We start from the raw sequence: 18430 nt of genomic DNA, 5'->3' as shown, positions 1-18430 counted from the left end.
TTGGCAGTATAAAAATATCTACAGCACCTTGTATTCCCAGGTGGTCTCCCATCCAAGTACTAACCAGGCCCAACACTGCTTAGCTTCCAATATCAGATGAGATTGGGCGTACCCAGTGTGGTGTGGCTGTAGATGACCTTTGAGGTTTATGTTAGAACTTTTCTACTTCTAACTACTGGTTCATAAATGAATACGTTTGAAAATGGAATGCATCAACAGAACGGTGTTGGCAGTATTAAAATATCTACAGCACCTTGTATTCGCAGGTGGTCTCCCATCCAAGTACTAACCAGGCCCAACACTGCTTAGCTTCCAAGATCAGATGAGATTGGGCGTATCCAGTGTAGTGTGGCTGTAGATGAGCTTTGTGGTTTCTGTTAGAACTTTTCTACTTCTAACTACTGGTTCATAAATGAATACGTTTGAAAATGGAATGCATCAACAGAACGGTGTTGGCAGTATAAAAATATCAACAGCACCTTGTATTCCCAGGTGGTCTCCCATCCAAGTACTTACCAGGCCCAACACTGCTTAGCTTCCAAGATCAGATGAGATTGGGCGCATCCAGTGTGGTGTGGCTGTAGATGAGCTTTGTGGTTTCTGTTAGAACTTTTTTACTTCTAACTACTGGTTCATAAATGAATACGTTTGAAAATGGAATGCATCAACAGAACGGTGTTGGCAGTATAAAAATATCTACAGCACCTTGTATTCCCAGGTGGTCTCCCATCCAAGTACTAACCAGGCCCAACACTGCTTAGCTTTCAAGTTCAGATGAGATTGGGCGTATCCAGTGTGGTGTGGCTGTAGATGAGCGTTGTGGTTTCTGTTAGAACTTTTCTACTTCTAACTACTGGTTCATAAATGAAAACGTTTGAAAATGGAATGCATCAACAGAACGGTGTTGGCAGTATAAAAATATCTACAGCACCTTGTATTCCCAGGTGGTCTCCCATCCAAGTACGAACCAGGCCCAACACTGCTTAGCTTCCAAGATCAGATGAGATTGGGCGTATCCAGTGTGGTGTGGCTGTAGACGAGCTTTGAGGTTTCTGTTAGAACTTTTCTACTTCTAACTACTGGTTCATAAATGAATACGTTTGAAAATGGAATGCATCAACAGAACGGTGTTGGCAGTGTAAAAATATCTACAGCACCTTCTATTCCCAGGTGGTCTCCCATCCAAGTACTAACCAGGCCCAACACTGCGTAGCTTCCAAGATCAGATGAGATTGGGCGTATCAAGTGTGGTGTGGCTGTAGATGAGCTTTGTGATTTCTGTTAGAACTTTTCTACTTCTAACTACTGGTTCATAAATGAATAAGTTTGAAAATGGAATGCATCAACAGAACGGTGTTGGCAGTAAAAAAATATCTACAGCACCTTCTATTCCCAGGTGGTCTCCCATCCAAGTACTAACCAGGCCCAACACTGCTTAGCTTCCAAGATCAGATGAGATTAGGCATATCCAGTCTGGTGTGACTGTAGATGAGCTTTGTGGTTTCTGTTAGAACTTTTCTACTTCTAACTACTGGTTCATAAATGAATACGTTTGAAAATGGAATGCATCAACAGAACGGTGTTGGCAGTATAAAAATATCTACAGCACCTTGTATTCCTAGGTGCTCTCCCATCCAAGTACTAACCAGGCCCAACACTGCTGAGCTTTTAAGATCAGATGAGATTGGGTGTATCCAGTGTGGTGTGGCTGTAGATGACCTTTGTGGTTTCTGTTAGAACTTTTCTACTACTAACTACTGGTTCATAAATGAATACGTTTGAAAATGGAATGCATCAACAGAACGGTGTTGGCAGTATAAAAATATCTACAGCACCTTGTATTCCCAGGTGGTTTCCCATCCAAGTACTAACCAGGCCCAACACTGCTTAGCTTCCAAGATCAGATGAGATTGGGCGTATCCAGTGTGGTATGGCTGTAGATGAGCTTTGTGATTTCTGTTAGAACTTTTCTACTTCTAACTACTGGTTCATAAATGAATACATTTGAAAATGGAATGCATCAACAGAACGGTGTTGGCAGTATAAAAATATCTACAGCACCTTGTATTCCCAGGTGGTCTCCCATCCAAGTACGAACCAGGTCCAACACTGCTTAGCTTCCAAGATCTGATGAGATTGGGCGTATCCTGTGTGGAGTGGCTGTAGATGAGCTTTGTGGTTTCTGTTAGAACTTTTCTACTTCTAACTACTGGTTCATAAATGAATAAGTTTGAAAATGGAATGCATCAACAGAACGGTGTTGGCAGTATAAAAATATCTACAGCACCTTGTATTCCCAGGTGGTCTCCCATCTAAGTACTAACCAGGCCCAACACTGCTTAGCTTCCAAGATCAGATGAGATTGGGCGTATCCAGTGTGGTGTGGCTGTAAATGAGCTTTGTGGTTTCTGTTAGAACTTTTCTACTTCTAACTACTGGTTCATAAATGAATACATTTGAAAATGGAATGCATCAACAGAATGGTGTTGGCAGTATAAAAATATCTACAGCACCTTGTATTCGCAGGTGGTCTCCCATCCAAGTACTAACCAGGCCCAACACTGCTTAGCTTCCAAGATCAGATGAGATTGGGCGCATCCAGTGTGGTGTGGCTGTAGATGAGCTTTGTGGTTTCTGTTAGAACTTTTTTACTTCTAACTACTGGTTCATAAATGAATACGTTTGAAAATGGAATGCATCAACAGAACGGTGTTGGCAGTATAAAAATATCAACAGCACCTTGTATTCCCAGGTGGTCTCCCATCCAAGTACTTACCAGGCCCAACACTGCTTAGCTTCCAAGATCAGATGAGATTGGGCGCATCCAGTGTGGTGTGGCTGTAGATGAGCTTTGTGGTTTCTGTTAGAACTTTTTTACTTCTAACTACTGGTTCATAAATGAATACGTTTGAAAATGGAATGCATCAACAGAACGGTGTTGGCAGTATAAAAATATCTACAGCACCTTGTATTCCCAGGTGGTCTCCCATCCAAGTACTAACCAGGCCCAACACTGCTTAGCTTTCAAGTTCAGATGAGATTGGGCGTATCCAGTGTGGTGTGGCTGTAGATGAGCGTTGTGGTTTCTGTTAGAACTTTTCTACTTCTAACTACTGGTTCATAAATGAAAACGTTTGAAAATGGAATGCATCAACAGAACGGTGTTGGCAGTATAAAAATATCTACAGCACCTTGTATTCCCAGGTGGTCTCCCATCCAAGTACGAACCAGGCCCAACACTGCTTAGCTTCCAAGATCAGATGAGATTGGGCGTATCCAGTGTGGTGTGGCTGTAGACGAGCTTTGAGGTTTCTGTTAGAACTTTTCTACTTCTAACTACTGGTTCATAAATGAATACGTTTGAAAATGGAATGCATCAACAGAACGGTGTTGGCAGTGTAAAAATATCTACAGCACCTTCTATTCCCAGGTGGTCTCCCATCCAAGTACTAACCAGGCCCAACACTGCTTAGCTTCCAAGATCAGATGAGATTGGGCGTATCCAGTGTGGTGTGGCTGTAGATGAGCTTTGTGATTTCTATTAGAACTTTTCTACTTCTAACTACTGGTTCATAAATGAATAAGTTTGAAAATGGAATGCATCAACAGAACGGTGTTGGCAGTAAAAAAATATCTACAGCACCTTGTATTCCCAGGTGGTCTCCCATCCAAGTACTAACCAGGCCCAACACTGCTTAGCTTCCAAGATCAGATGAGATTGGGCGTATCCAGTGTAGTGTGGCTGTAGATGAGCTTTGTGGTTTCTGTTAGAACTTTTCTACTTCTAACTACTGGTTCATAAATGAATACGTTTGAAAATGGAATGCATCAACAGAACGGTGTTGGCAGTATAAAAATATCTACAGCACCTTGTATTCCCAGGTGGTCTCCCATCCAAGTACTAACCAGGCCCAACACTGCTTAGCTTTCAAGTTCAGATGAGATTGGGCGTATCCAGTGTGGTGTGGCTATAGATGAGCGTTGTGGTTTCTGTTAGAACTTTTCTATTTCTAACTACTGGTTCATAAATGAATACGTTTGAAAATGGAATGCATCAACAGAACGGTGTTGGCAGTATAAAAATATCTACAGCACCTTCTATTCCCAGGTGGTCTCCCATCCAAGTACTAACCAGGCCCAACACTGCTTAGCTTCCAAGATCAGATGAGATTAGGCATATCCAGTCTGGTGTGACTGTAGATGAGCTTTGTGGTTTCTGTTAGAACTTTTCTACTTCTAACTACTGGTTCATAAATGAATACGTTTGAAAATGGAATGCATCAACAGAACGGTGTTGGCAGTATAAAAATATCTACAGCACCTTGTATTCCCAGGTGGTCTCCCATCCAAGTACTAACCAGGCCCAACACTGCTTAGCTTCCAAGATCAGATGAGATTGGGCGTATCCAGTGTGGTGTGGCTGTAGATGAGCTTTGTGATTTCTGTTAGAACTTTTCTACTTCTAACTACTGGTTCATAAATGAATACATTTGAAAATGGAATGCATCAACAGAACGGTGTTGGCAGTATAAAAATATCTACAGCACCTTGTATTCCCAGGTGGTCTCCCATCCAAGTACGAACCAGGTCCAACACTGCTTAGCTTCCAAGATCTGATGAGATTGGGCGTATCCAGTGTGGAGTGGCTGTAGATGAGCTTTGTGGTTTCTGTTAGAACTTTTCTACTTCTAACTACTGGTTCATAAATGAATAAGTTTGAAAATGGAATGCATCAACAGAACGGTGTTGGCAGTATAAAAATATCTACAGCACCTTGTATTCCCAGGTGGTCTCCCATCTAAGTACTAACCAGGCCCAACACTGCTTAGCTTCCAAGATCAGATGAGATTGGGCGTATCCAGTGTAGTGTGGCTGTAGATGAGCTTTGTGGTTTCTGTTAGAACTTTTCTACTTCTAACTACTGGTTCATAAATGAATACGTTTGAAAATGGAATGCATCAACAGAACGGTGTTGGCAGTATAAAAATATCAACAGCACCTTGTATTCCCAGGTGGTCTCCCATCCAAGTACTTACCAGGCCCAACACTGCTTAGCTTCCAAGATCAGATGAGATTGGGCGCATCCAGTGTGGTGTGGCTGTAGATGAGCTTTGTGGTTTCTGTTAGAACTTTTTTACTTCTAACTACTGGTTCATAAATGAAAACGTTTGAAAATGGAATGCATCAACAGAACGGTGTTGGCAGTATAAAAATATCTACAGCACCTTGTATTCCCAGGTGGTCTCCCATCCAAGTACGAACCAGACCCAACACTGCTTAGCTTTCAAGTTCAGATGAGATTGGGCGTATCCAGTGTGGTGTGGCTGTAGACGAGCTTTGAGGTTTCTGTTAGAACTTTTCTACTTCTAACTACTGGTTCATAAATGAATACGTTTGAAAATGGAATGCATCAACAGAACGGTGTTGGCAGTGTAAAAATATCTACAGCACCTTCTATTCCCAGGTGGTCTCCCATCCAAGTACTAACCAGGCCCAACACTGCTTAGCTTCCAAGATCAGATGAGATTGGGCGTATCCAGTGTGGTGTGGCTGTAGATGAGCTTTGTGATTTCTGTTAGAACTTTTCTACTTCTAACTACTGGTTCATAAATGAATAAGTTTGAAAATGGAATGCATCAACAGAACGGTGTTGGCAGTAAAAAAATATCTACAGCACCTTCTATTCCCAGGTGGTCTCCCATCCAAGTACTAACCAGGCCCAACACTGCTTAGCTTCCAAGATCAGATGAGATTAGGCATATCCAGTCTGGTGTGACTGTAGATGAGCTTTGTGGTTTCTGTTAGAACTTTTCTACTTCTAACTACTGGTTCATAAATGAATACGTTTGAAAATGGAATGCATCAACAGAACGGTGTTGGCAGTATAAAAATATCTACAGCACCTTGTATTCCTAGGTGGTCTCCCATCCAAGTACTAACCAGGCCCAACACTGCTGAGCTTTTAAGATCAGATGAGATTGGGTGTATCCAGTGTGGTGTGGCTGTAGATGACCTTTGTGGTTTCTGTTAGAACTTTTCTACTACTAACTACTGGTTCATAAATGAATACGTTTGAAAATGGAATGCATCAACAGAACTGTGTTGGCAGTATAAAAATATCTACAGCACTTTGTATTCCCAGGTGGTCTCCCATCCAAGTACTAACCAGGCCCAACACTGCTTAGCTTCCAAGATCAGATGAGATTGGGCGTATTCAGTGTAGTGTGGCTGTAGATGAGCTTTGTGGTTTCTGTTAGAACGTTTCTACTTCTAACTACTGGTTCATAAATGAATACGTTTGAAAATGGAATGCATCAACAGAACGGTGTTAGCAGTATAAAATATCTACAGCACCTTGTATTCTCAGGTGGTCTCCCATCCAAGTACTAACCAGGCCCAACACTGCTTAGCTTCCAAGATCAGATGAGATTAGGCATATCCAGTCTGGTGTGACTGTAGATGAGCTTTGTGGTTTCTGTTAGAACTTTTCTACTTCTAACTACTGGTTCATAAATAAATACGTTTGAAAATGGAATGCATCAACAGAACGGTGTTGGCAGTATAAAAATATCTACAGCACCTTGTATTCCTAGGTGGTCTCCCATCCAAGTACTAACCAGGCCCAACACTGCTGAGCTTTTAAGATCAGATGAGATTGGGTGTATCCAGTGTGGTGTGGCTGTAGATGACCTTTGTGGTTTCTGTTAGAACTTTTCTACTACTAACTACTGGTTCATAAATGAATACGTTTGAAAATGGAATGCATCAACAGAACGGTGTTGGCAGTATAAAAATATCTACAGCACCTTGTATTCCCAGGTGGTCTCCCATCCAAGTACTAACCAGGCCCAACACTGCTTAGCTTCCAAGATCAGATGAGATTGGGCGTATTCAGTGTAGTGTGGCTGTAGATGAGCTTTGTGGTTTCTGTTAGAACTTTTCTACTTCTAACTACTGGTTCATAAATTAATACGTTTGAAAATGGAATGCATCAACAGAACGGTGTTGGCAGTATAAAAATATCTACAGCATCTTGTATTCTCAGGTGGTCTCCCATCCAAGTACTAACCAGGCCCAACACTGCTTAGCTTCCAAGATCAGATGAGATTGGGCGTATCCAGTGTGGTGTGGCTGTAGATGAGCTTTGTGGTTTCTGTTAGAACTTTTCTACTTCTAACTACTGGTTCATAAATGAGTACGTTTGAAAATGGAATGCATCAATAGAACGGTGTTGGCAGTATAAAAATATCTACAGCACCTTGTATTCTCAGGTGGTCTCCCATCCAAGTACTAACCAGGCCCAACACTGCTTAGCTTCCAAGATCAGATGAGATTGGGCGTATTCAGTGTGGTGTGGCTGTAGATGAGCTTTGTGGTTTCTGTTAGAACTTTTCTACTTCTAACTACTGGTTCATAAATGAATACGTTTGAAAATGGAATGCATCAACAGAACGGTGTTGGCAGTATAAAAATATCTACAGCACCTTGTATTCTCAGGTGGTCTCCAATCCAAGTACTAACCAGGCCCAACACTGCTTAGCTTCCAAGATCAGATGAGATTGGGCGTATCCAGTGTGGTGTGGCTGTAGATGAGCTTTGTGGTTTCTGTTAGAACTTTTTTACTTCTAACTACTGGTTCATAAATGAATACGTTTGAAAATGGAATGCATCAACAGAACGGTGTTGGCAGTATAAAAATATCTACAGCACCTTGTATTCCCAGGTGGTCTCCCATCCAAGTACTAACCAGGCCCAACACTGCTTAGCTTTCAAGTTCAGATGAGATTGGGCGTATCCAGTGTGGTGTGGCTGTAGATGAGCGTTGTGGTTTCTGTTAGAACTTTTCTACTTCTAACTACTGGTTCATAAATGAAAACGTTTGAAAATGGAATGCATCAACAGAACGGTGTTGGCAGTATAAAAATATCTACAGCACCTTGTATTCCCAGGTGGTCTCCCATCCAAGTACGAACCAGGCCCAACACTGCTTAGCTTCCAAGATCAGATGAGATTGGGCGTATCCAGTGTGGTGTGGCTGTAGACGAGCTTTGAGGTTTCTGTTAGAACTTTTCTACTTCTAACTACTGGTTCATAAATGAATACGTTTGAAAATGGAATGCATCAACAGAACGGTGTTGGCAGTGTAAAAATATCTACAGCACCTTCTATTCCCAGGTGGTCTCCCATCCAAGTACTAACCAGGCCCAACACTGCTTAGCTTCCAAGATCAGATGAGATTGGGCGTATCCAGTGTGGTGTGGCTGTAGATGAGCTTTGTGATTTCTATTAGAACTTTTCTACTTCTAACTACTGGTTCATAAATGAATAAGTTTGAAAATGGAATGCATCAACAGAACGGTGTTGGCAGTAAAAAAATATCTACAGCACCTTGTATTCCCAGGTGGTCTCCCATCCAAGTACTAACCAGGCCCAACACTGCTTAGCTTCCAAGATCAGATGAGATTGGGCGTATCCAGTGTAGTGTGGCTGTAGATGAGCTTTGTGGTTTCTGTTAGAACTTTTCTACTTCTAACTACTGGTTCATAAATGAATACGTTTGAAAATGGAATGCATCAACAGAACGGTGTTGGCAGTATAAAAATATCTACAGCACCTTGTATTCCCAGGTGGTCTCCCATCCAAGTACTAACCAGGCCCAACACTGCTTAGCTTTCAAGTTCAGATGAGATTGGGCGTATCCAGTGTGGTGTGGCTATAGATGAGCGTTGTGGTTTCTGTTAGAACTTTTCTATTTCTAACTACTGGTTCATAAATGAATACGTTTGAAAATGGAATGCATCAACAGAACGGTGTTGGCAGTATAAAAATATCTACAGCACCTTCTATTCCCAGGTGGTCTCCCATCCAAGTACTAACCAGGCCCAACACTGCTTAGCTTCCAAGATCAGATGAGATTAGGCATATCCAGTCTGGTGTGACTGTAGATGAGCTTTGTGGTTTCTGTTAGAACTTTTCTACTTCTAACTACTGGTTCATAAATGAATACGTTTGAAAATGGAATGCATCAACAGAACGGTGTTGGCAGTATAAAAATATCTACAGCACCTTGTATTCCCAGGTGGTCTCCCATCCAAGTACTAACCAGGCCCAACACTGCTTAGCTTCCAAGATCAGATGAGATTGGGCGTATCCAGTGTGGTGTGGCTGTAGATGAGCTTTGTGATTTCTGTTAGAACTTTTCTACTTCTAACTACTGGTTCATAAATGAATACATTTGAAAATGGAATGCATCAACAGAACGGTGTTGGCAGTATAAAAATATCTACAGCACCTTGTATTCCCAGGTGGTCTCCCATCCAAGTACGAACCAGGTCCAACACTGCTTAGCTTCCAAGATCTGATGAGATTGGGCGTATCCAGTGTGGAGTGGCTGTAGATGAGCTTTGTGGTTTCTGTTAGAACTTTTCTACTTCTAACTACTGGTTCATAAATGAATAAGTTTGAAAATGGAATGCATCAACAGAACGGTGTTGGCAGTATAAAAATATCTACAGCACCTTGTATTCCCAGGTGGTCTCCCATCTAAGTACTAACCAGGCCCAACACTGCTTAGCTTCCAAGATCAGATGAGATTGGGCGTATCCAGTGTGGTGTGGCTGTAAATGAGCTTTGTGGTTTCTGTTAGAACTTTTCTACTTCTAACTACTGGTTCATAAATGAATACATTTGAAAATGGAATGCATCAACAGAATGGTGTTGGCAGTATAAAAATATCTACAGCACCTTGTATTCCCAGGTGGTCTCCCATCCAAGTACTAACCAGGCCCAACACTGCTTAGCTTCCAATATCAGATGAGATTGGGCGTACCCAGTGTGGTGTGGCTGTAGATGACCTTTGAGGTTTATGTTAGAACTTTTCTACTTCTAACTACTGGTTCATAAATGAATACGTTTGAAAATGGAATGCATCAACAGAACGGTGTTGGCAGTATTAAAATATCTACAGCACCTTGTATTCGCAGGTGGTCTCCCATCCAAGTACTAACCAGGCCCAACACTGCTTAGCTTCCAAGATCAGATGAGATTGGGCGTATCCAGTGTAGTGTGGCTGTAGATGAGCTTTGTGGTTTCTGTTAGAACTTTTCTACTTCTAACTACTGGTTCATAAATGAATACGTTTGAAAATGGAATGCATCAACAGAACGGTGTTGGCAGTATAAAAATATCAACAGCACCTTGTATTCCCAGGTGGTCTCCCATCCAAGTACTTACCAGGCCCAACACTGCTTAGCTTCCAAGATCAGATGAGATTGGGCGCATCCAGTGTGGTGTGGCTGTAGATGAGCTTTGTGGTTTCTGTTAGAACTTTTTTACTTCTAACTACTGGTTCATAAATGAAAACGTTTGAAAATGGAATGCATCAACAGAACGGTGTTGGCAGTATAAAAATATCTACAGCACCTTGTATTCCCAGGTGGTCTCCCATCCAAGTACGAACCAGGCCCAACACTGCTTAGCTTTCAAGTTCAGATGAGATTGGGCGTATCCAGTGTGGTGTGGCTGTAGACGAGCTTTGAGGTTTCTGTTAGAACTTTTCTACTTCTAACTACTGGTTCATAAATGAATACGTTTGAAAATGGAATGCATCAACAGAACGGTGTTGGCAGTGTAAAAATATCTACAGCACCTTCTATTCCCAGGTGGTCTCCCATCCAAGTACTAACCAGGCCCAACACTGCTTAGCTTCCAAGATCAGATGAGATTGGGCGTATCCAGTGTGGTGTGGCTGTAGATGAGCTTTGTGATTTCTGTTAGAACTTTTCTACTTCTAACTACTGGTTCATAAATGAATAAGTTTGAAAATGGAATGCATCAACAGAACGGTGTTGGCAGTAAAAAAATATCTACAGCACCTTCTATTCCCAGGTGGTCTCCCATCCAAGTACTAACCAGGCCCAACACTGCTTAGCTTCCAAGATCAGATGAGATTGGGCGTATTCAGTGTGGTGTGGCTGTAGATGAGCTTTGTGGTTTCTGTTAGAACTTTTCTACTTCTAACTACTGGTTCATAAATGAGTACGTTTGAAAATGGAATGCATCAATAGAACGGTGTTGGCAGTATAAAAATATCTACAGCACCTTGTATTCCCAGGTGGTCTCCCATCCAAGTACTAACCAGGCCCAACACTGCTTAGCTTCCAAGATCAGATGAGATTGGGCGTATCCAGTGTAGTGTGGCTGTAGATGAGCTTTGTGGTTTCTGTTAGAACTTTTCTACTTCTAACTACTGGTTCATAAATGAATACGTTTGAAAATGGAATGCATCAACAGAACGGTGTTGGCAGTATAAAAATATCTACAGCACCTTGTATTCCCAGGTGGTCTCCCATCCAAGTACTTACCAGGCCCAACACTGCTTAGCTTCCAAGATCAGATGAGATTGGGCGCATCCAGTGTGGTGTGGCTGTAGATGAGCTTTGTGGTTTCTGTTAGAACTTTTTTACTTCTAACTATTGGTTCATAAATGAATACGTTTGAAAATGGAATGCATCAACAGAACGGTGTTGGCAGTATAAAAATATCTACAGCACCTTGTATTCCCAGGTGGTCTCCCATCCAAGTACTAACCAGGCCCAACACTGCTGAGCTTTTAAGATCAGATGAGATTGGGTGTATCCAGTGTGGTGTGGCTGTAGATGACCTTTGTGGTTTCTGTTAGAACTTTTCTACTACTAACTACTGGTTCATAAATGAATACGTTTGAAAATGGAATGCATCAACAGAACGGTGTTGGCAGTATAAAAATATCTACAGCACCTTGTATTCCCAGGTGGTCTCCCATCCAAGTACTAACCAGGCCCAACACTGCTTAGCTTCCAAGATCAGATGAGATTGGGCGTATTCAGTGTAGTGTGGCTGTAGATGAGCTTTGTGGTTTCTGTTAGAACTTTTCTACTTCTAACTACTGGTTCATAAATTAATACGTTTGAAAATGGAATGCATCAACAGAACGGTGTTGGCAGTATAAAAATATCTACAGCATCTTGTATTCTCAGGTGGTCTCCCATCCAAGTACTAACCAGGCCCAACACTGCTTAGCTTCCAAGATCAGATGAGATTGGGCGTATTCAGTGTAGTGTGGCTGTAGATGAGCTTTGTGGTTTCTGTTAGAACTTTTCTACTTCTAACTACTGGTTCATAAATTAATACGTTTGAAAATGGAATGCATCAACAGAACGGTGTTGGCAGTATAAAAATATCTACAGCATCTTGTATTCTCAGGTGGTCTCCCATCCAAGTACTAACCAGGCCCAACACTGCTTAGCTTCCAAGATCAGATGAGATTGGGCGTATCCAGTGTGGTGTGGCTGTAGATGAGCTTTGTGGTTTCTGTTAGAACTTTTCTACTTCTAACTACTGGTTCATAAATGAGTACGTTTGAAAATGGAATGCATCAATAGAACGGTGTTGGCAGTATAAAAATATCTACAGCACCTTGTATTCCCAGGTGGTCTCCCATCCAAGTACTAACCAGGCCCAACACTGCTTAGCTTCCAAGATCAGATGAGATTGGGCGTATTCAGTGTGGTGTGGCTGTAGATGAGCTTTGTGGTTTCTGTTAGAACTTTTCTACTTCTAACTACTGGTTCATAAATGAGTACGTTTGAAAATGGAATGCATCAATAGAACGGTGTTGGCAGTATAAAAATATCTACAGCACCTTGTATTCCCAGGTGGTCTCCCATCCAAGTACTAACCAGGCCCAACACTGCTTAGCTTCCAAGATCAGATGAGATTGGGCGTATCCAGTGTAGTGTGGCTGTAGATGAGCTTTGTGGTTTCTGTTAGAACTTTTCTACTTCTAACTACTGGTTCATAAATGAATACGTTTGAAAATGGAATGCATCAACAGAACGGTGTTGGCAGTATAAAAATATCTACAGCACCTTGTATTCCCAGGTGGTCTCCCATCCAAGTACTTACCAGGCCCAACACTGCTTAGCTTCCAAGATCAGATGAGATTGGGCGCATCCAGTGTGGTGTGGCTGTAGATGAGCTTTGTGGTTTCTGTTAGAACTTTTTTACTTCTAACTATTGGTTCATAAATGAATACGTTTGAAAATGGAATGCATCAACAGAACGGTGTTGGCAGTATAAAAATATCTACAGCACCTTGTATTCCCAGGTGGTCTCCCATCCAAGTACTAACCAGGCCCAACACTGCTTAGCTTTCAAGTTCAGATGAGATTGGGCGTATCCAGTGTGGTGTGGCTGTAGATGAGCGTTGTGGTTTCTGTTAGAACTTTTTTACTTCTAACTACTGGTTCATAAATGAATACGTTTGAAAATGGAATGCATCAACATAACGGTGTTGGCAGTATAAAAATATCTACAGCACCTTCTATTCCCAGGTGGTCTCCCATCCAAGTACTAACCAGGCCCAACACTGCTTAGCTTCCAAGATCAGATGAGATTAGGCATATCCAGTCTGGTGTGACTGTAGATGAGCTTTGTGGTTTCTGTTAGAACTTTTCTACTTCTAACTACTGGTTCATAAATGAATACGTTTGAAAATGGAATGCATCAACAGAACGGTGTTGGCAGTATAAAAATATCTACAGCACCTTGTATTCCCAGGTGGTCTCCCATCCAACTACTAACCAGGCCCAACACTGCTTAGCTTCCAAGATCAGATGAGATTCGGCGCATCCAGTGTGGTGTGGCTGTAGATGAGCTTTGTGGTTTCTGTTAGAACTTTTTTACTTCTAACTACTGGTTCATAAATGAATACGTTTGAAAATGGAATGCATCAACAGAACGGTGTTGGCAGTATAAAAATATCTACAGCACCTTGTATTCCCAGGTGGTCTCCCATCCAAGTACTAACCAGGAACAACACTGCTTAGCTTCCAAGATCAGATGAGATTGGGCGCATCCAGTGTGGTGTGGCTGTAGATGAGCTTCGTGGTTTCTGTTAGAACTTTTCTACTTCTAACTACTGGTTCATAAATGAATAGGTTTGAAAATGGAATGCATCAACAGAAAGGTGTTGGCAGTATAAAAATATCTACAGCACCTTGTATTCCCAGGTGGTCTCCCATCCAGGTACAACACTGCTTAGCTTTCAAGATCAGATGAGATTGGGCGTATCCAGTGTGGTGTGGCTGTAGTTGACCTTTGTGGTTTCTGTTAGAACTTTTCTACTTCTAACTACTGGTTCATAAATGAAAACGTTTGAAAATGGAATGCATCAACAGAACGGTGTTGGCAGTATAAAAATATCTACAGCACCTTGTATTCCCAGGTGGTCTCCCATCCAAGTACGAACCAGGCCCAACACTGCTTAGCTTCCAAGATCAGATGAGATTGGGCGTATCCAGTGTGGTGTGGCTGTAGACGAGCTTTGAGGTTTCTGTTAGAACTTTTCTACTTCTAACTACTGGTTCATAAATGAATACGTTTGAAAATGGAATGCATCAACAGAACGGTGTTGGCAGTATAAAAATATCTACAGCACCTTGTATTCCCAGGTGGTCTCCCATCCAAGTACTAACCAGGCCCAACACTGCTTAGCTTCCAAGATTAGATGAGATTGGGCGTATCCAGTGTGGTTTGGATGTAGATGAGCTTTGTGGTTTCTGTTAGAACTTTTCTACTTCTAACTACTGGTTCATAAATGAATACGTTTGAAAATGGAATGCATCAACAGAACGGTGTTGGCAGTATAAAAATATCTACAGCACCTTGTATTCCCAGGTGGTCTCCCATCCAAGTACTAACCAGACCCAACACTGCTTAGCTTCCAAGATCAGATGAGATTGGGCGTATCCAGTGTGGTGTGGCTGTAGATAAGCTTTGTGATTTCTGTTAGAACTTTTCTACTTCTAACTACTGGTTCATAAATGAATACGTTTGAAAATGGAATGCATCAACAGAACGGTGTTGGCAGTAAAAAAATATCTACAGCACCTTGTATTCCCAGGTGGTCTCCCATCCAAGTACTAACCAGGCCCAACACTGCTTAGCTTCCAAGATCAGATGAGATTGGGCGTATCCAATGTAGTGTGGCTGTAGATAAACTTTGTGGTTTCTGTTAGAACTTTTCTACTTCTAACTACTGGTTCATAAATGAATACGTTTGAAAATGGAATGCATCAACAGAACGGTGTTGGCAGTATAAAAATATCTACAGCACCTTGTATTCCCAGGTGGTCTCCCATCCAAGTACTTACCAGGCCCAACACTGCTTAGCTTCCAAGATCAGATGAGATTGGGCGCATCCAGTGTGGTGTGGCTATAGATGAGCTTTGTGGTTTCTGTTAGAACTTTTTTACTTCTAACTACTGGTTCATAAATGAATACGTTTGAAAATGGAATGCATCAACAGAACGGTGTTGGCAGTATAAAAATATCTACAGCACCTTGTATTCCCAGGTGGTCTCCCATCCAAGTACTAACCAGGCCCAACACTGCTTAGCTTCCAAGATCAGATGAGATTGGGCGTATTCAGTGTGGTGTGGCTGTAGATGAGCTTTGTAGTTTCTGTTAGAACTTTTCTACTTCTAACTACTGGTTCATAAATGAATACGTTTTAAAATGGAATGCATCAACAGAACGGTGTTGGCAGTAAAAAAATATCTACAGCACCTTGTATTCCCAGGTGGTCTCCCATCCAAGTACTAACCAGGCCCAACACTGCTTAACTTCCAAGATCAGATGAGATTGGGCGTATCCAGTGTAGTGTGGCTGTAGATGAGCTTTGTGGTTTCTGTTAGAACTTTTCTACTTCTAACTACTGGTTCATAAATGAATACGTTTGAAAATGGAATGCATCAACAGAACGGTGTTGGCAGTATAAAAATATCTACAGCACCTTGTATTCCCAGGTGGTCTCCCATCCAAGTACTTACCAGGCCCAACACTGCTTAGCTTCCAAGATCAGATGAGATTGGGCGCATCCAGTGTGGTGTGGCTGTAGATGAGCTTTGTGGTTTCTGTTAGAACTTTTTTACTTCTAACTACTGGTTCATAAATGAATACGTTTGAAAATGGAATGCATCAACAGAACGGTGTTGGCAGTATAAAAATATCTACAGCACCTTGTATTCCCAGGTGGTCTCCCATCCAAGTACTAACCAGGCCCAACACTGCTTAGCTTTCAAGTTCAGATGAGATTGGGCGTATCCAGTGTGGTGTGGCTGTAGATGAGCGTTGTGGTTTCTGTTAGAACTTTTCTACTTCTAACTACTGGTTCATAAATGAATACGTTTGAAAATGGAATGCATCAACAGAACGGTGTTGGCAGTATAAAAATATCTACAGCACCTTCTATTCCCAGGTGGTCTCCCATCCAAGTACTAACCAGGCCCAACACTGCTTAGCTTCCAAGATCAGATGAGATTAGGCATATCCAGTCTGGTGTGACTGTAGATGAGCTTTGTGGTTTCTGTTAGAACTTTTCTACTTCTAACTACTGGTTCATAAATGAATACGTTTGAAAATGGAATGCATCAACAGAACGGTGTTGGCAGTATAAAAATATCTACAGCACCTTGTATTCCTAGGTGGTCTCCCATCCAAGTACTAACCAGGCCCAACACTGCTGAGCTTTTAAGATCAGATGAGATTGGGTGTATCCAGTGTGGTGTGGCTGTAGATGACCTTTGTGGTTTCTGTTAGAACTTTTCTACTACTAACTACTGGTTCATAAATGAATACGTTTGAAAATGGAATGCATCAACAGAACGGTGTTGGCAGTATAAAAATATCTACAGCACCTTGTATTCCCAGGTGGTCTCCCATCCAAGTACTAACCAGGCCCAACACTGCTTAGCTTCCAAGATCAGATGAGATTGGGCGTATTCAGTGTAGTGTGGCTGTAGATGAGCTTTGTGGTTTCTGTTAGAACGTTTCTACTTCTAACTACTGGTTCATAAATGAATACGTTTGAAAATGGAATGCATCAACAGAACGGTGTTGGCAGTATAAAATATCTACAGCACCTTGTATTCTCAGGTGGTCTCCCATCCAAGTACTAACCAGGCCAAACACTGCTTAGCTTCCAAGATCAGATGAGATTGGGCGTATCCAGTGTGGTGTGGCTGTAGATGAGCTTTGTGGTTTCTGTTAGAACTTTTCTACTTCTAACTACTGGTTCATAAATTAATACGTTTGAAAATGGAATGCATCAACAGAACGGTGTTGGCAGTATAAAAATATCTACAGCACCTTCTATTCCCAGGTGGTCTCCCATCCAAGTACTAACCAGGCCCAACACTGCTTAGCTTCCAAGATCAGATGAGATTAGGCATATCCAGTCTGGTGTGACTGTAGATGAGCTTTGTGGTTTCTGTTAGAACTTTTCTACTTCTAACTACTGGTTCATAAATGAATACGTTTGAAAATGGAATGCATCAACAGAACGGTGTTGGCAGTATAAAAATATCTACAGCACCTTGTATTCCTAGGTGGTCTCCCATCCAAGTACTAACCAGGCCCAACACTGCTGAGCTTTTAAGATCAGATGAGATTGGGTGTATCCAGTGTGGTGTGGCTGTAGATGACCTTTGTGGTTTCTGTTAGAACTTTTCTACTACTAACTACTGGTTCATAAATGAATACGTTTGAAAATGGAATGCATCAACAGAACGGTGTTGGCAGTATAAAAATATCTACAGCACCTTGTATTCCCAGGTGGTCTCCCATCCAAGTACTAACCAGGCCCAACACTGCTTAGCTTCCAAGATCAGATGAGATTGGGCGTACTCAGTGTAGTGTGGCTGTAGATGAGCTTTGTGGTTTCTGTTAGAACTTTTCTACTTCTAACTACTGGTTCATAAATGAATACGTTTGAAAATGGAATGCATCAACAGAACGGTGTTGGCAGTATAAAAATATCTACAGCACCTTGTATTCTCAGGTGGTCTCCCATCCAAGTACTAACCAGGCCCAACACTGCTTAGCTTCCAAGATCAGATGAGATTGGGCGTATCCAGTGTGGTGTGGCTGTAGATGAGCTTTGTGGTTTCTGTTAGAACTTTTCTACTTCTAACTACTGGTTCATAAATGAGTACGTTTGAAAATGGAATGCATCAATAGAACGGTGTTGGCAGTATAAAAATATCTACAGCACCTTGTATTCCCAGGTGGTCTCCCATCCAAGTACTAACCAGGCCCAACACTGCTTAGCTTCCAAGATCAGATGAGATTGGGCGTATTCAGTGTGGTGTGGCTGTAGATGAGCTTTGTGGTTTCTGTTAGAACTTTTCTACTTCTAACTACTGGTTCATAAATGAATACGTTTGAAAATGGAATGCATCAACAGAACGGTGTTGGCAGTATAAAAATATCTACAGCACCTTGTATTCTCAGGTGGTCTCCCATCCAAGTACTAACCAGGCCCAACACTGCTTAGCTTCCAAGATCAGATGAGATTGGGCGTATCCAGTGTGGTGTGGCTGTAGATGAG

General features: G+C 41.8%; 63 non-coding genes and 18 pseudogenes across 63 annotated transcripts; all 81 read right to left on the bottom strand.

The window, feature by feature from the left end:
• Window positions 1–15: 15 nt before the first annotated feature.
• Window positions 16–134, bottom strand: LOC135069412 (5S ribosomal RNA). Its single transcript, XR_010255594.1, has one exon. It is a non-coding gene; the product is annotated as a 5S ribosomal RNA (ribosomal RNA).
• A 107-nt stretch (window positions 135–241) lies between these two features.
• Window positions 242–360, bottom strand: LOC135066218 (5S ribosomal RNA). The gene has a single exon (XR_010252472.1). It is a non-coding gene; the product is annotated as a 5S ribosomal RNA (ribosomal RNA).
• A 107-nt stretch (window positions 361–467) lies between these two features.
• Window positions 468–586, bottom strand: LOC135062662 (5S ribosomal RNA). The gene has a single exon (XR_010249010.1). It is a non-coding gene; the product is annotated as a 5S ribosomal RNA (ribosomal RNA).
• A 107-nt stretch (window positions 587–693) lies between these two features.
• LOC135058550 (5S ribosomal RNA) lies at window positions 694–812 on the bottom strand. Its single transcript, XR_010244977.1, has one exon. It is a non-coding gene; the product is annotated as a 5S ribosomal RNA (ribosomal RNA).
• Window positions 813–919: 107 nt separating this feature from the next.
• On the bottom strand, window positions 920–1038 carry LOC135065674 (5S ribosomal RNA). The gene has a single exon (XR_010251948.1). It is a non-coding gene; the product is annotated as a 5S ribosomal RNA (ribosomal RNA).
• Window positions 1039–1145: 107 nt separating this feature from the next.
• LOC134889340 (5S ribosomal RNA) lies at window positions 1146–1264 on the bottom strand (annotated as a pseudogene).
• Window positions 1265–1371: 107 nt separating this feature from the next.
• Window positions 1372–1490, bottom strand: LOC134892689 (5S ribosomal RNA; annotated as a pseudogene).
• Window positions 1491–1597: 107 nt separating this feature from the next.
• On the bottom strand, window positions 1598–1716 carry LOC134895418 (5S ribosomal RNA; annotated as a pseudogene).
• A 107-nt stretch (window positions 1717–1823) lies between these two features.
• On the bottom strand, window positions 1824–1942 carry LOC134901948 (5S ribosomal RNA). Its single transcript, XR_010175423.1, has one exon. It is a non-coding gene; the product is annotated as a 5S ribosomal RNA (ribosomal RNA).
• A 107-nt stretch (window positions 1943–2049) lies between these two features.
• On the bottom strand, window positions 2050–2168 carry LOC134890145 (5S ribosomal RNA; annotated as a pseudogene).
• Window positions 2169–2275: 107 nt separating this feature from the next.
• Window positions 2276–2394, bottom strand: LOC135060989 (5S ribosomal RNA). Its single transcript, XR_010247383.1, has one exon. It is a non-coding gene; the product is annotated as a 5S ribosomal RNA (ribosomal RNA).
• A 107-nt stretch (window positions 2395–2501) lies between these two features.
• LOC135058313 (5S ribosomal RNA) lies at window positions 2502–2620 on the bottom strand. The gene has a single exon (XR_010244744.1). It is a non-coding gene; the product is annotated as a 5S ribosomal RNA (ribosomal RNA).
• A 107-nt stretch (window positions 2621–2727) lies between these two features.
• LOC135062661 (5S ribosomal RNA) lies at window positions 2728–2846 on the bottom strand. The gene has a single exon (XR_010249009.1). It is a non-coding gene; the product is annotated as a 5S ribosomal RNA (ribosomal RNA).
• A 107-nt stretch (window positions 2847–2953) lies between these two features.
• On the bottom strand, window positions 2954–3072 carry LOC135058549 (5S ribosomal RNA). The gene has a single exon (XR_010244976.1). It is a non-coding gene; the product is annotated as a 5S ribosomal RNA (ribosomal RNA).
• A 107-nt stretch (window positions 3073–3179) lies between these two features.
• LOC135065673 (5S ribosomal RNA) lies at window positions 3180–3298 on the bottom strand. Its single transcript, XR_010251947.1, has one exon. It is a non-coding gene; the product is annotated as a 5S ribosomal RNA (ribosomal RNA).
• A 107-nt stretch (window positions 3299–3405) lies between these two features.
• On the bottom strand, window positions 3406–3524 carry LOC135062859 (5S ribosomal RNA). The gene has a single exon (XR_010249199.1). It is a non-coding gene; the product is annotated as a 5S ribosomal RNA (ribosomal RNA).
• Window positions 3525–3631: 107 nt separating this feature from the next.
• On the bottom strand, window positions 3632–3750 carry LOC135060693 (5S ribosomal RNA). Its single transcript, XR_010247087.1, has one exon. It is a non-coding gene; the product is annotated as a 5S ribosomal RNA (ribosomal RNA).
• A 107-nt stretch (window positions 3751–3857) lies between these two features.
• Window positions 3858–3976, bottom strand: LOC135062327 (5S ribosomal RNA). The gene has a single exon (XR_010248680.1). It is a non-coding gene; the product is annotated as a 5S ribosomal RNA (ribosomal RNA).
• Window positions 3977–4083: 107 nt separating this feature from the next.
• Window positions 4084–4202, bottom strand: LOC134892688 (5S ribosomal RNA; annotated as a pseudogene).
• A 107-nt stretch (window positions 4203–4309) lies between these two features.
• Window positions 4310–4428, bottom strand: LOC135063867 (5S ribosomal RNA). The gene has a single exon (XR_010250188.1). It is a non-coding gene; the product is annotated as a 5S ribosomal RNA (ribosomal RNA).
• Window positions 4429–4535: 107 nt separating this feature from the next.
• LOC134884745 (5S ribosomal RNA) lies at window positions 4536–4654 on the bottom strand. Its single transcript, XR_010168882.1, has one exon. It is a non-coding gene; the product is annotated as a 5S ribosomal RNA (ribosomal RNA).
• A 107-nt stretch (window positions 4655–4761) lies between these two features.
• On the bottom strand, window positions 4762–4880 carry LOC135063053 (5S ribosomal RNA). Its single transcript, XR_010249393.1, has one exon. It is a non-coding gene; the product is annotated as a 5S ribosomal RNA (ribosomal RNA).
• Window positions 4881–4987: 107 nt separating this feature from the next.
• Window positions 4988–5106, bottom strand: LOC135062660 (5S ribosomal RNA). The gene has a single exon (XR_010249008.1). It is a non-coding gene; the product is annotated as a 5S ribosomal RNA (ribosomal RNA).
• A 107-nt stretch (window positions 5107–5213) lies between these two features.
• On the bottom strand, window positions 5214–5332 carry LOC134887890 (5S ribosomal RNA; annotated as a pseudogene).
• Window positions 5333–5439: 107 nt separating this feature from the next.
• LOC135062857 (5S ribosomal RNA) lies at window positions 5440–5558 on the bottom strand. The gene has a single exon (XR_010249198.1). It is a non-coding gene; the product is annotated as a 5S ribosomal RNA (ribosomal RNA).
• A 107-nt stretch (window positions 5559–5665) lies between these two features.
• Window positions 5666–5784, bottom strand: LOC134892687 (5S ribosomal RNA; annotated as a pseudogene).
• Window positions 5785–5891: 107 nt separating this feature from the next.
• Window positions 5892–6010, bottom strand: LOC134891769 (5S ribosomal RNA; annotated as a pseudogene).
• A 107-nt stretch (window positions 6011–6117) lies between these two features.
• Window positions 6118–6236, bottom strand: LOC135070313 (5S ribosomal RNA). Its single transcript, XR_010256481.1, has one exon. It is a non-coding gene; the product is annotated as a 5S ribosomal RNA (ribosomal RNA).
• A 106-nt stretch (window positions 6237–6342) lies between these two features.
• On the bottom strand, window positions 6343–6461 carry LOC134890123 (5S ribosomal RNA; annotated as a pseudogene).
• Window positions 6462–6568: 107 nt separating this feature from the next.
• On the bottom strand, window positions 6569–6687 carry LOC134891768 (5S ribosomal RNA; annotated as a pseudogene).
• Window positions 6688–6794: 107 nt separating this feature from the next.
• On the bottom strand, window positions 6795–6913 carry LOC135060664 (5S ribosomal RNA). The gene has a single exon (XR_010247056.1). It is a non-coding gene; the product is annotated as a 5S ribosomal RNA (ribosomal RNA).
• Window positions 6914–7020: 107 nt separating this feature from the next.
• On the bottom strand, window positions 7021–7139 carry LOC135067196 (5S ribosomal RNA). The gene has a single exon (XR_010253418.1). It is a non-coding gene; the product is annotated as a 5S ribosomal RNA (ribosomal RNA).
• Window positions 7140–7246: 107 nt separating this feature from the next.
• LOC134901291 (5S ribosomal RNA) lies at window positions 7247–7365 on the bottom strand. The gene has a single exon (XR_010174781.1). It is a non-coding gene; the product is annotated as a 5S ribosomal RNA (ribosomal RNA).
• A 107-nt stretch (window positions 7366–7472) lies between these two features.
• Window positions 7473–7591, bottom strand: LOC135070160 (5S ribosomal RNA). Its single transcript, XR_010256332.1, has one exon. It is a non-coding gene; the product is annotated as a 5S ribosomal RNA (ribosomal RNA).
• A 107-nt stretch (window positions 7592–7698) lies between these two features.
• LOC135058548 (5S ribosomal RNA) lies at window positions 7699–7817 on the bottom strand. The gene has a single exon (XR_010244975.1). It is a non-coding gene; the product is annotated as a 5S ribosomal RNA (ribosomal RNA).
• Window positions 7818–7924: 107 nt separating this feature from the next.
• On the bottom strand, window positions 7925–8043 carry LOC135065672 (5S ribosomal RNA). Its single transcript, XR_010251946.1, has one exon. It is a non-coding gene; the product is annotated as a 5S ribosomal RNA (ribosomal RNA).
• A 107-nt stretch (window positions 8044–8150) lies between these two features.
• Window positions 8151–8269, bottom strand: LOC135062856 (5S ribosomal RNA). Its single transcript, XR_010249197.1, has one exon. It is a non-coding gene; the product is annotated as a 5S ribosomal RNA (ribosomal RNA).
• A 107-nt stretch (window positions 8270–8376) lies between these two features.
• LOC135060692 (5S ribosomal RNA) lies at window positions 8377–8495 on the bottom strand. Its single transcript, XR_010247086.1, has one exon. It is a non-coding gene; the product is annotated as a 5S ribosomal RNA (ribosomal RNA).
• Window positions 8496–8602: 107 nt separating this feature from the next.
• On the bottom strand, window positions 8603–8721 carry LOC135062326 (5S ribosomal RNA). The gene has a single exon (XR_010248679.1). It is a non-coding gene; the product is annotated as a 5S ribosomal RNA (ribosomal RNA).
• A 107-nt stretch (window positions 8722–8828) lies between these two features.
• LOC134892686 (5S ribosomal RNA) lies at window positions 8829–8947 on the bottom strand (annotated as a pseudogene).
• Window positions 8948–9054: 107 nt separating this feature from the next.
• Window positions 9055–9173, bottom strand: LOC135063855 (5S ribosomal RNA). Its single transcript, XR_010250177.1, has one exon. It is a non-coding gene; the product is annotated as a 5S ribosomal RNA (ribosomal RNA).
• Window positions 9174–9280: 107 nt separating this feature from the next.
• Window positions 9281–9399, bottom strand: LOC134884743 (5S ribosomal RNA). The gene has a single exon (XR_010168880.1). It is a non-coding gene; the product is annotated as a 5S ribosomal RNA (ribosomal RNA).
• A 107-nt stretch (window positions 9400–9506) lies between these two features.
• Window positions 9507–9625, bottom strand: LOC135060988 (5S ribosomal RNA). Its single transcript, XR_010247382.1, has one exon. It is a non-coding gene; the product is annotated as a 5S ribosomal RNA (ribosomal RNA).
• Window positions 9626–9732: 107 nt separating this feature from the next.
• LOC135069411 (5S ribosomal RNA) lies at window positions 9733–9851 on the bottom strand. Its single transcript, XR_010255593.1, has one exon. It is a non-coding gene; the product is annotated as a 5S ribosomal RNA (ribosomal RNA).
• A 107-nt stretch (window positions 9852–9958) lies between these two features.
• On the bottom strand, window positions 9959–10077 carry LOC135066216 (5S ribosomal RNA). The gene has a single exon (XR_010252470.1). It is a non-coding gene; the product is annotated as a 5S ribosomal RNA (ribosomal RNA).
• Window positions 10078–10184: 107 nt separating this feature from the next.
• On the bottom strand, window positions 10185–10303 carry LOC135062659 (5S ribosomal RNA). The gene has a single exon (XR_010249007.1). It is a non-coding gene; the product is annotated as a 5S ribosomal RNA (ribosomal RNA).
• Window positions 10304–10410: 107 nt separating this feature from the next.
• LOC135069291 (5S ribosomal RNA) lies at window positions 10411–10529 on the bottom strand. The gene has a single exon (XR_010255476.1). It is a non-coding gene; the product is annotated as a 5S ribosomal RNA (ribosomal RNA).
• Window positions 10530–10636: 107 nt separating this feature from the next.
• LOC135062854 (5S ribosomal RNA) lies at window positions 10637–10755 on the bottom strand. The gene has a single exon (XR_010249195.1). It is a non-coding gene; the product is annotated as a 5S ribosomal RNA (ribosomal RNA).
• Window positions 10756–10862: 107 nt separating this feature from the next.
• LOC135062843 (5S ribosomal RNA) lies at window positions 10863–10981 on the bottom strand. The gene has a single exon (XR_010249184.1). It is a non-coding gene; the product is annotated as a 5S ribosomal RNA (ribosomal RNA).
• Window positions 10982–11088: 107 nt separating this feature from the next.
• Window positions 11089–11207, bottom strand: LOC135060691 (5S ribosomal RNA). Its single transcript, XR_010247085.1, has one exon. It is a non-coding gene; the product is annotated as a 5S ribosomal RNA (ribosomal RNA).
• Window positions 11208–11314: 107 nt separating this feature from the next.
• Window positions 11315–11433, bottom strand: LOC134901019 (5S ribosomal RNA). The gene has a single exon (XR_010174516.1). It is a non-coding gene; the product is annotated as a 5S ribosomal RNA (ribosomal RNA).
• Window positions 11434–11540: 107 nt separating this feature from the next.
• On the bottom strand, window positions 11541–11659 carry LOC134889283 (5S ribosomal RNA; annotated as a pseudogene).
• Window positions 11660–11766: 107 nt separating this feature from the next.
• LOC135060663 (5S ribosomal RNA) lies at window positions 11767–11885 on the bottom strand. Its single transcript, XR_010247055.1, has one exon. It is a non-coding gene; the product is annotated as a 5S ribosomal RNA (ribosomal RNA).
• A 107-nt stretch (window positions 11886–11992) lies between these two features.
• On the bottom strand, window positions 11993–12111 carry LOC134885243 (5S ribosomal RNA). Its single transcript, XR_010169361.1, has one exon. It is a non-coding gene; the product is annotated as a 5S ribosomal RNA (ribosomal RNA).
• A 107-nt stretch (window positions 12112–12218) lies between these two features.
• Window positions 12219–12337, bottom strand: LOC135067195 (5S ribosomal RNA). The gene has a single exon (XR_010253417.1). It is a non-coding gene; the product is annotated as a 5S ribosomal RNA (ribosomal RNA).
• A 107-nt stretch (window positions 12338–12444) lies between these two features.
• LOC135060451 (5S ribosomal RNA) lies at window positions 12445–12563 on the bottom strand. The gene has a single exon (XR_010246845.1). It is a non-coding gene; the product is annotated as a 5S ribosomal RNA (ribosomal RNA).
• A 107-nt stretch (window positions 12564–12670) lies between these two features.
• LOC135060689 (5S ribosomal RNA) lies at window positions 12671–12789 on the bottom strand. Its single transcript, XR_010247083.1, has one exon. It is a non-coding gene; the product is annotated as a 5S ribosomal RNA (ribosomal RNA).
• Window positions 12790–12896: 107 nt separating this feature from the next.
• Window positions 12897–13015, bottom strand: LOC134901018 (5S ribosomal RNA). Its single transcript, XR_010174515.1, has one exon. It is a non-coding gene; the product is annotated as a 5S ribosomal RNA (ribosomal RNA).
• Window positions 13016–13122: 107 nt separating this feature from the next.
• LOC135058547 (5S ribosomal RNA) lies at window positions 13123–13241 on the bottom strand. The gene has a single exon (XR_010244974.1). It is a non-coding gene; the product is annotated as a 5S ribosomal RNA (ribosomal RNA).
• A 107-nt stretch (window positions 13242–13348) lies between these two features.
• Window positions 13349–13467, bottom strand: LOC134892684 (5S ribosomal RNA; annotated as a pseudogene).
• A 107-nt stretch (window positions 13468–13574) lies between these two features.
• Window positions 13575–13693, bottom strand: LOC135070956 (5S ribosomal RNA). Its single transcript, XR_010257103.1, has one exon. It is a non-coding gene; the product is annotated as a 5S ribosomal RNA (ribosomal RNA).
• Window positions 13694–13800: 107 nt separating this feature from the next.
• Window positions 13801–13919, bottom strand: LOC134886044 (5S ribosomal RNA). Its single transcript, XR_010170140.1, has one exon. It is a non-coding gene; the product is annotated as a 5S ribosomal RNA (ribosomal RNA).
• Window positions 13920–14241: 322 nt separating this feature from the next.
• Window positions 14242–14360, bottom strand: LOC135065671 (5S ribosomal RNA). Its single transcript, XR_010251945.1, has one exon. It is a non-coding gene; the product is annotated as a 5S ribosomal RNA (ribosomal RNA).
• A 107-nt stretch (window positions 14361–14467) lies between these two features.
• On the bottom strand, window positions 14468–14586 carry LOC134887778 (5S ribosomal RNA; annotated as a pseudogene).
• A 107-nt stretch (window positions 14587–14693) lies between these two features.
• LOC135062105 (5S ribosomal RNA) lies at window positions 14694–14812 on the bottom strand. The gene has a single exon (XR_010248464.1). It is a non-coding gene; the product is annotated as a 5S ribosomal RNA (ribosomal RNA).
• Window positions 14813–14919: 107 nt separating this feature from the next.
• Window positions 14920–15038, bottom strand: LOC135064218 (5S ribosomal RNA). Its single transcript, XR_010250530.1, has one exon. It is a non-coding gene; the product is annotated as a 5S ribosomal RNA (ribosomal RNA).
• Window positions 15039–15145: 107 nt separating this feature from the next.
• On the bottom strand, window positions 15146–15264 carry LOC135058935 (5S ribosomal RNA). Its single transcript, XR_010245356.1, has one exon. It is a non-coding gene; the product is annotated as a 5S ribosomal RNA (ribosomal RNA).
• Window positions 15265–15371: 107 nt separating this feature from the next.
• LOC135060440 (5S ribosomal RNA) lies at window positions 15372–15490 on the bottom strand. The gene has a single exon (XR_010246834.1). It is a non-coding gene; the product is annotated as a 5S ribosomal RNA (ribosomal RNA).
• Window positions 15491–15597: 107 nt separating this feature from the next.
• Window positions 15598–15716, bottom strand: LOC134901591 (5S ribosomal RNA). The gene has a single exon (XR_010175077.1). It is a non-coding gene; the product is annotated as a 5S ribosomal RNA (ribosomal RNA).
• Window positions 15717–15823: 107 nt separating this feature from the next.
• On the bottom strand, window positions 15824–15942 carry LOC134901017 (5S ribosomal RNA). Its single transcript, XR_010174514.1, has one exon. It is a non-coding gene; the product is annotated as a 5S ribosomal RNA (ribosomal RNA).
• A 107-nt stretch (window positions 15943–16049) lies between these two features.
• On the bottom strand, window positions 16050–16168 carry LOC135058545 (5S ribosomal RNA). Its single transcript, XR_010244972.1, has one exon. It is a non-coding gene; the product is annotated as a 5S ribosomal RNA (ribosomal RNA).
• Window positions 16169–16275: 107 nt separating this feature from the next.
• On the bottom strand, window positions 16276–16394 carry LOC134892683 (5S ribosomal RNA; annotated as a pseudogene).
• Window positions 16395–16501: 107 nt separating this feature from the next.
• On the bottom strand, window positions 16502–16620 carry LOC134891767 (5S ribosomal RNA; annotated as a pseudogene).
• Window positions 16621–16727: 107 nt separating this feature from the next.
• LOC135060661 (5S ribosomal RNA) lies at window positions 16728–16846 on the bottom strand. Its single transcript, XR_010247053.1, has one exon. It is a non-coding gene; the product is annotated as a 5S ribosomal RNA (ribosomal RNA).
• Window positions 16847–16952: 106 nt separating this feature from the next.
• Window positions 16953–17071, bottom strand: LOC135068852 (5S ribosomal RNA). Its single transcript, XR_010255043.1, has one exon. It is a non-coding gene; the product is annotated as a 5S ribosomal RNA (ribosomal RNA).
• Window positions 17072–17178: 107 nt separating this feature from the next.
• Window positions 17179–17297, bottom strand: LOC134892682 (5S ribosomal RNA; annotated as a pseudogene).
• Window positions 17298–17404: 107 nt separating this feature from the next.
• On the bottom strand, window positions 17405–17523 carry LOC134891766 (5S ribosomal RNA; annotated as a pseudogene).
• A 107-nt stretch (window positions 17524–17630) lies between these two features.
• On the bottom strand, window positions 17631–17749 carry LOC135065901 (5S ribosomal RNA). The gene has a single exon (XR_010252169.1). It is a non-coding gene; the product is annotated as a 5S ribosomal RNA (ribosomal RNA).
• A 107-nt stretch (window positions 17750–17856) lies between these two features.
• Window positions 17857–17975, bottom strand: LOC134901294 (5S ribosomal RNA). The gene has a single exon (XR_010174784.1). It is a non-coding gene; the product is annotated as a 5S ribosomal RNA (ribosomal RNA).
• Window positions 17976–18082: 107 nt separating this feature from the next.
• LOC135060428 (5S ribosomal RNA) lies at window positions 18083–18201 on the bottom strand. The gene has a single exon (XR_010246822.1). It is a non-coding gene; the product is annotated as a 5S ribosomal RNA (ribosomal RNA).
• A 107-nt stretch (window positions 18202–18308) lies between these two features.
• Window positions 18309–18427, bottom strand: LOC134901293 (5S ribosomal RNA). Its single transcript, XR_010174783.1, has one exon. It is a non-coding gene; the product is annotated as a 5S ribosomal RNA (ribosomal RNA).
• Window positions 18428–18430: the final 3 nt, after the last annotated feature.

This window comes from Pseudophryne corroboree, chromosome 3, assembly GCF_028390025.1.
Source record: "Pseudophryne corroboree isolate aPseCor3 chromosome 3, aPseCor3.hap2, whole genome shotgun sequence".
Lineage (NCBI taxonomy): Eukaryota > Metazoa > Chordata > Amphibia > Anura > Myobatrachidae > Pseudophryne > Pseudophryne corroboree.
Note: the sequence above shows the minus strand (reverse complement) of the source record. Positions and strands in the feature narration are given on the sequence as shown.